Source organism: Erythranthe guttata, chromosome 11, assembly GCF_056151865.1.
Source record: "Erythranthe guttata isolate IM_541 chromosome 11, IM_541, whole genome shotgun sequence".
Lineage (NCBI taxonomy): Eukaryota > Viridiplantae > Streptophyta > Magnoliopsida > Lamiales > Phrymaceae > Erythranthe > Erythranthe guttata.
Window position 1 is genome coordinate 15,881,298 of NC_142543.1, and position 9,556 is coordinate 15,890,853.

The window sequence follows — 9,556 nt, forward strand, 5'->3', positions numbered from 1 at the left end:
GTAAGACATTTAATTATTATTTTATTAGTTTTTTAACAAATGAATCGCGGTAATAAACGTGCACCGGGTAAACCAGATTTTGTGTTACACTCCCTTCAATCTGCAGTATATATTTGTCTCTTTTGAGGATTTCTTTGTTTTTCATATTATCTGCAAATTTTACAATTGCAATGCTACATTAGTTACATATATTTTTTTTTTACTATACTCTTATTAGCTCTCCAACACTCTTTATGTGTTAATTAGTAAACGGGAATATTTTGGTCTAACAATATCTATTTTCCTAAAATCAAGAAATATGCATTAAGATTCTTAAGACTTGTACCAAGATGAAAAACAACACCTATGTAGGAACGTAGAGAGTAGCTCGCATGATACACGAGTGGCCGGATCCAAGTGTAACATAGAGGGGCCGTCGTTTCTACAGAGAAAATAAAATAATTATTTATTTTTTTATTTGTGTATTTGCCCCCTAGAAGCAAAATACCAACTTCTATAATTTCTAGGTTTAAGGACTCTCAATAATTCATATCTTTGTTATGTTATTCTAATTAAATCTGATATACTTAGGTTGTGCTTGCAAAAGCTTAAAGTAGAAAGTATAAGTTTGTGATTGTAAGTTAAGTTAGTGTTAAGTGTTTAATTTTAAAAATTTGGGGTGTGTACAGGGGCGAGTCCACCCAAGGGCTAGGGTGGACTCAAGCCCCCCCTCACTTCAAAATTTTTCCCTACTATATATATATATATATATATATATATATATATATATATATATATATATATATATATATATATATATATATATATATATATATATATATATATATATATATATATATATATATATATATATATATATATATATATATATATATATATATATATATTCCTTTTTTTTTTGTTTTTTTTTTTGCCTACCTAATTATATTATTTTATCCACTTAGGGCTCGTTCGGTTTCCTATATTGGATTAGATTGGATTACATGAGATTAGATTAACTCTCTACTGACTAATTAATTAATTAGTTAGTAGCATGTTCGATTTCTTAGATTAGATTTTCTATTAAATTGTTAAAATCGGTTATTATATATGAATTGTCTATAAAACCACTTAGTTTACAATAATAAAATATGATTTTAAGGATAAAACTGTCTTTTTCCTTTTTAGTCACCCCCTATTAAATTAATCTCAGGGGGAGGGGTGCTACTAATTTAATGAAATAGTAGCATCTAATAGCGGGCTTTGATTTTAGTAGCGGTTTCGAATAAGTGTGAATCTTGCCAAACGGACATGCTATTAGCCCCTACTATTTAGTCAGTAGAACCTTATAGCGGTAACCGAACGAGCCCTTACTTTTACTCTAGTTAAGTTCACTTATTCAAAGTCGTCTCACTTCTCAAAGCCCCCTTCATGTCTAACTTGTTTCGTCTTCTATTTCCCAACTTAGTTCTCGTTATTTGAAAAAGAAAAAAAAACTTTGTTCTATTGCATAGGCGCATTAATGGCGGTTAAATTGCTACCCACCGGCGATCGAATGTACACTGGCGATCAATTAACGTTTGATGTCTTTTCTTTCATCTTAAGAATATTAATTATAAGTCAATTGTGTAAATTTCATAATCGACTTGATATTCATGTTTTTTAGATTTTTATTCCCCCAAAACATATTTACTCAAAATGAAATCAAAATAAGATCCAAAACGCTTCCAAACATTGCCTTAACTTTCGCGATTCGTTTTGGTATTATCTTACGAAAATAGAGAGAAAAAAAATTCAAATCAAATTTTCATCTTAAATTTCTTTGATAGCAAAAAAATTTTCGGGGGCTCTGCCCCCGAACCCCCGATATGTTTAAGCCCCCCCTCACAATTTTTTCTGGCCTCGCCACTGGGTGTGTACAATATACTGAAAAATCAATTTAAATAGAAAATTCAAGGGTTTCTTTTTAAAAAATAGTTTAAAACAAATTATTTTAGGAGAAGTAAAAACTAAAAACAAAACCTATTTTGCAAACATGTAAAAACAGATTATAAATAAGTATAAAAGAAAATTAAGAAGTTATTTCTAAAAGCTTTTGCAAACACCAATTTAGGCTACCTTACGACAAAAATAATTGTTTTTTTTTTAAATTACTATTTTAATATTTATTGGGAAGTAACTTCTCCAGCCCTTTAAATGCTCTTTAAGAACTGTAGGGTAAAATTAAAATATTTAGTTATTTAACATTTTTTATATGGTGAGATTGTACTATACTACTATTACACATTCTACGATATATGTTACACTAAATGACATAAGTCCATGGGCGGTGTTTGGCTGGGGCATTTATTGATGAAGATATTGTTTAGATTAAAATGTGACTTTTCCCAAGTAAAATAAAATATGCTCCAAACTCTAGTTAAAGAAAGGGTTAAATACAAAAACACTCATGTACTAAGGACATAAATATAAAATTCCCCTCACATTACATTTTTTTTCAAAATATGATAAAAATACCCCTACTCAAGCATATATATATATATATTTTTTTTGAGCCATTTTCCACTATATATTTTATCATTTTTAGTCAATTTTACGTGGGAAATTTTGGTATTTATATTTTTTTCTCCAAAACATCTAATTGCTTAGACTTTTTTAATTTTCTGAATAAAATCTTTTATTTTTATCATTTTGAGTTTCTTCATTTTTTACTTAATGTCTTCCGGCACTTCAAACATCCTAAGATTACAAACATCTTTTACAATCCTATTATTGTTGAGAATTTGAACTACCGGAAGACATTTAAGAAAAAAATGAAGAAATTCAAAATGCCAAAAATAAAAAAGTTTTATTCAGATAATCAAAAAAAATCTAAGTAATTAAATCTTTTGAATAAAAAAATAAAAATATCAAAATTTCCCAAGTAAAATTGATCGAAAATGTTAAAAAAAATATAGTGGAAAATGGCTCAAACAAACCCTTATATTTATAGTCTTGGCAAGGGTATTTTCGTCATATTTTGGAAAAAAATATAACAGCAGGGGGGTTTTTGTATTTATGTGAAGTACATGGAGTATATGATACAAAGTCCATAGTTCAGGGGTAAGTTTGTATTTAAGAAATTTTGGGTTAAAATATCACTATATTTTTTTTAGTATCAAATATATACACTAGAATCTCGATAAATTAATTCGATAAACGTATTAAATTATTAATTCGATAATTTAGTATTTTGCTAAATTAATAGAATTTTACTAGTTTGACCTGTATTAATTTAATAATTTAATAGAGATTTAACCGTAGATATACCCAAATTAAAAATATTACTTATAGAAGGCAAAATTGATATGTCATGAAACTCCGAAAGAATTGAAGACATGATAATATAGAACAAATAATTCATAGCTAAAGAAACAATAGAAGGAATTAATACTTGATTTCAAATTGAGTTTATTGAAAGTTCATTTGTATTTAGTTTTTAACATATATAATAACTCGAGTTTAAACATTTTATTTCGACAAGATATAAATATTGACTCAAAGTTCACACCAGAAAAACAGTTAAATGTCTGTGCAAAAACTAATCAAGTTCGAGACTGTTCAAACTCGATTGATCATTTAATATTACAAAATGCTTAGATACAATTTCAATAATTGGTTTAAATTAAAAAAAGTTTATATAAATCCGGAAAAGTAATTTATTAAACTCGATTTGATTCATTTACGCCGCCGTTACGAAAATGTGCAACTTAATGTACTAGTAGAAAAATGGCTTTTTACTACGATCATTAATCGCAGCAAAATGTATCAAATTCGTACTAAAAAGGCTTTTGCTATGCATTTGCTATGAATTTGCCCCGCAGGCCGTATCGAATATTTTTTTACTACGGTAAATCCTAGTATTTACTATGACTTCAAAATTGTTCCGTAGTAAAAAAATACCTTTTATTACGGTTTTTTACCGTGGCAAAAAAATTCGTCGTAATAAGCAAATTTTCTACTAGTGATATATAGTGAGTTTGCATCTCGTTTTACTGTTTTATCTCTCGTTCATTTTCTTCTTCTTATTCCGGGGAAAAAAGAATATGAGCTATACTTTTTGAAGCTAAGAAATGTTTTTTCAACTATAAATTTAATAAATTGTGTAGATATAGAAACATAATTATAAATAGGAAATCAGAATGTGTATTACTTTTGAGTGTCAAAATACAAAGTGTGCATTTCTCCAAGCAAGAGAGAAGAGGGGTCGAAACCAATTAATTGCTTACTTCAGAAAGTTTAAAATTGCTTTAGAGTCCCCGTGAATTAAATTTTAGCATCAGATTTTAGGGGTCATGATTAAATTAACCCTAGTTTGGGGGTCATAGTTAAAATTGGGTTTTTTTTTTTTTTTTTTTTTTTTATGAGTTTGTATTTTTTTCTCTCAATTAAAATAAAGTAGCATTGAAAAGGACAAATAAAATATCATACTCAACCTATAACATGGGGACTAAAAATCATAGCTAAGTTTGACAAAAATGTAACATAGTAACACAAGTTATAAGTACGATGTATACTTACAATCACTTTTACTCTTATATCAAATTATTTTTTTTGATCAACAAGATTCATGTATCTTACTTTCAGTGACGGACTCAGTATACGACTAAGGGGGGCAATGGACCCCCGTTGCCCCCTAATTTCTCAGATTCTTATTATTTTATATATATAAAAAAAGTGTATAATAGCACTAACGGCCCCCCTAAAACAAATTTAATACATTCAGCCCCCCACGGACTTTAAATGTGGCCCCAATAGTGTTAGTTTGAACGTTTGATTATAATTAAGGGGCTCCGCCAGAGGGAAAAAAAGACATAAAACTATAGTACATTTTGGTGGTGTTTGCAAATGATTATTTAAAAGCAGAAGTTAGTGATTGTGATTTAAGTTAGTTTTAAGTGCTTATTTCTAAAAGTTGGGGGTGTTTGCAAATATTTCGGAAAATGAACTAAAATTGAAAAAGCAGGGTTATGGGTGCTTTTAAAAAAATAGCTTAAAACAGATTATTTTAAGAGAAGCAAAAGCAAAAGTTGATTTTGCAAATACCTAAAAACAGATTATGAACAAAAAAAATCGCATAATCACTTTCAAAAAGCATTTGCAAACACCACCTTTATCTATACTTTTTAGTTGTTTAGTCGTAATTATTTTTATTTTTTCTTAATCGTAATATCAACTAATATAAAACTATAGTATATTTTCTTTTCTTTGTTTTTTACCCCCTTTTATTATTGATTTTTTCCTTATGAAGAATGTTGGAAATACTAAAGAGCAATTGAAAGTACCATAAACCTGAATGAATGTTGTGCTTAATGTTTTTTGTTAATTGACATTTTAATGGTCCTATCCACTTGTTCACTCATTTTTTTTATTGGTCATTGAGTCCAATTTAATTACAGATCTGAATGCGTGCGATAACCTCTTAACTAGTCATCTCTAAATTGATTGCTAGCTTATTCATTAAGTAACACATCTAAATTGATTTTGAGTAGATTAATCATTGAAGAAATTTAAATATTATCACCCACCAACATATATTCTATAATTGAAAGACTTTTAATTAATTGTCCTTTTTTCTAATTTATTTTAGACTTTTAATATATTGTATATACTAGTAGATCACCCGTGCGATGCACGGGGATCAGTTCTAAAATTAAAGTGTATTAAACTATTAATAGCTAAAACACATCGAGCAGGTGAATCGAATATCTCTATGAATGAAAAGAGGATGCTAATGCTATATATGGGTAATTAAAAAAAAACGTTTTAAATAAAACAATCATACGAAAACTTTGAATAATTGATATATAATACGATATAATCCGAAAATTTTGAATAGTTGACATATAACACGATATAGTCCGAAACATAAAAACAAAATCCATTCCATTTGATTGAAGTACTGAGTTAGACAAAATAAATGATAAAATAAAATATAAAATACGAAAATTTGGGATAAAAAAATAATAAGATACATTATCTTACTCAAATGGTACAACCATCTCGCCCAATACACTCAAATCCTTAACATGAAACTTAATTATCAAAGTAGTGTTTCATAACACATGCATTGACACGGCCTACAACTCATCTAATACCTTGCAAGTAACATTCACATTTTTCATTGTTCAAATGCTATCAGCGATACACATTATTAAAACATAAATCAAAATATAAAAAAATAAATACAATTTATACTAAATTACCTTGATTAAAGAAAAAAACCCATTGCAATCTACAATAAGATTAGCATAAATTGCAAATCAACCTAACACGAAAAAATAATTATACATGTAAATAATAGAAACAACAAATGTGTATATGAATCATAATATACAATTTTTCTGATTATCTTCATAGTCACTGAAAAACTTACTTGCGGGCAACATTGCAAGTAACATACGTCATCGTTCCCGACTTGATAAATATTTGTATGCCACATATACTCTTAACTATCGACATTGCGACGTAAGTAACATTATTCGCCGCTCTGACTTGATGAACTTTATGCCACATCTACTCTTAACTCTCGACATAGCGATGTATAAAAGTCCATATAACACTAATAGTAATAGTAAGACTAATATTAATACTGACACTAACACTAACACTACTACTAACACTAACACTAACACTAACACTAACACTAACACTAACACTAACACTAATACTAATACTAATACTAATACTAATACTAATACTAATACTAATACTAATACTAACGTAACACTAATACTAATACTAATACTAATACTAATACTAATACTAACACTAACACTAACACAAACATTAACAATAACACTAATTATAATACAAATATTAATATTAATACTAATACTAAAAATAATACTATTACTAATACTTTACTAATATTAATACTAATACTAATACTAATACTAATATTAATACTAATACTAATACTAATACTAACATTAATAATAATACTAACACTGATACTAACATTAATAATAACACTAACACTAACACTAACACCAAAACTAAAACTGACACTAACATTAACACTGATACTGATAGTGATAGTAACATTGATACCGATACTGATACTAATACTAACATTAATACTGATACTGATACTGATACTAATACTGATACTGATACTAACAGTATTACTAATATTGATACTAATAGTAATATCAATACTGATACTTATACTCATATTAATACTAATACTGATACAAATATTGATGTTGATATTGATACTAATCCTAATACTAATATTGATACTATTATAAATATTAATAGTAACAGAAATATGAATACTGATATTAATTTTTATCCTGATTATGATACTGATACTGATACTGATTTTTACATTGATTATGATACTAATAATGCTGCTGATACTGATACTAATACTCATACTAATCAATACTAATACTAATACTAATACATATACTAATACTAATACTAATACTAATACTAACACAAATACTAATACTAATACTAATATTAATACTAATACTAATATGCTAATACTAATATTAATTCTAATAATAATACTAATACTAATACTAATACAAATACTAATACTAATACTAATACTAATACTAATACTAATACTAATACTAATACTAATACTAATACTAATATTAATACTAATACTAATACTAATACTAATACTAATACTAATACTAATACTAATATTAATACTAATACTAATACTAATACTAATACTAATACTAATACTAATACTAATACTAATACTAATACTAATACTAATACTAATACTAATACTAATAATAATACTAATACTAATACTAATACTGATTAATATCTGATATTAATACTGATACTAATACTCATACTCATACTCATACTAATATTAACAGTAATACTAATACTAATACTAATACTAATATTAATCTTATATATAAAAGAAAGAAACGCTAGGCAACCCTAACAAAACCCTAATGATATTTCTGTAAATATTTATTTTTAATATTTTTTCTGTACTAATTTCTAACTATAATTTTTATAATTATCAAAATTGAAACTAAACCGTGAAGAATTCTACCCTAATAGTTAAATATTAATCTATATATTTGGATTATAAATCTCAATATTATAAATTTTGCTCATGATTCCGAAGTTACGAAAATTCACCTCTAACTAGTATTTGACCGTTTAAATTTATCGAAGATGTATTTTGTCCAATTTACCCTTCTGTTAATTTAAAAAAAAAAAGGTAAATTACGAGAATTTTCCTATAATAAGGCCTAATTACGGAAAAAAAAAACCCATTTATGCGTAATTACGAAAATCCCTCTGAGGTATGTTGTCGTCTTACAAAACCCCATACGGTGTTACTTTTCATGAAGAAGAAAAAAAATATATTGATAAATATTCTAATATCTGTAAGAAGAAAGAAGTAAAAGAAATATCTTAATTTAACCCACACTTTTGTTTCACCAGATAAGAAAGAATTTCCAAAATTCACTCAAAATTGTTTGGTCATCTCTTCATCTGCGCAGTGTCTTATCAATTAGCTTGTTTAAAGATAATGCTTTTCGAATAGGTAAAGATGGACAAATGAGAAAAGATCACGAAATAATGAAAGAAAAATTACATACTCAAACGATGACGTTTCGTATTGAAATTCCATTTCATTTTCATCAAGTGATTTGGTTTCTTTGATGTTGACACAAATTCCATATTATGTTTCTTTTTTTTTTTTTTAATATTCAACTAGTGTTTTCTAACCAAACTTATGTTTTCTCTATATAAAATTTTGTAAATATTGATTTTTTTTAATATATTACGGTTTACATCCAAAGTAAACAATATGCTTACTATGAGCCTATGGGGTGATTTGCTCAGTAAATAATAGTATTGGAGGAATAGTTCATGGAAACAAGAAGATTTCGTCAAGATTTACGTCGTAAGACCAACTGTTCAAGATGCCAACACACCTCATAGGATGTTTTTGTAATTATGAAAATATTAGAGTGATTTTTGTAATTAGGTCTTACCTCAAGGGTTTCCTCGTAATTACCCCATAATTATTTTTACGGTCAATCATGGACATCTCCTGAGGTAACTAAATAACTTACAAATCCCTATGGATCACCGAATTTGTAATTATAAAATACCCCCTGAAATTAACAGCTCATTATAAGTTTTAACGAAATTAATGGATTGTCTGAAATACCCTTTTATTAAGTAAAACAAATTTGTGTAAGTTATGAGTATCCCCTAGGTAAGACAAAATTTAACATTTACCTCGATGTAGATATATTACATGCATTTGGAGTACATTTGGAAATTCAGAATGAATATTCTATGCAATCTTCAAGATTTTGTTACTCATTACTCCTGAGAGGTGTAATTGTAAGATGGAGAAATAACTCAAGGAGATATTTGTAATTACCAATATGTTTGTAATTTATTTAGTCTTACTTAAGAAGAAAAATCCGTAATTTACCCTTATTTTTATTATAGACCATAAAAACATACTAGCTAGCCTCTCAAAACATTCAATGTGCGTAAGAGACAGTAATAATGTACCTGGACCCTGGTG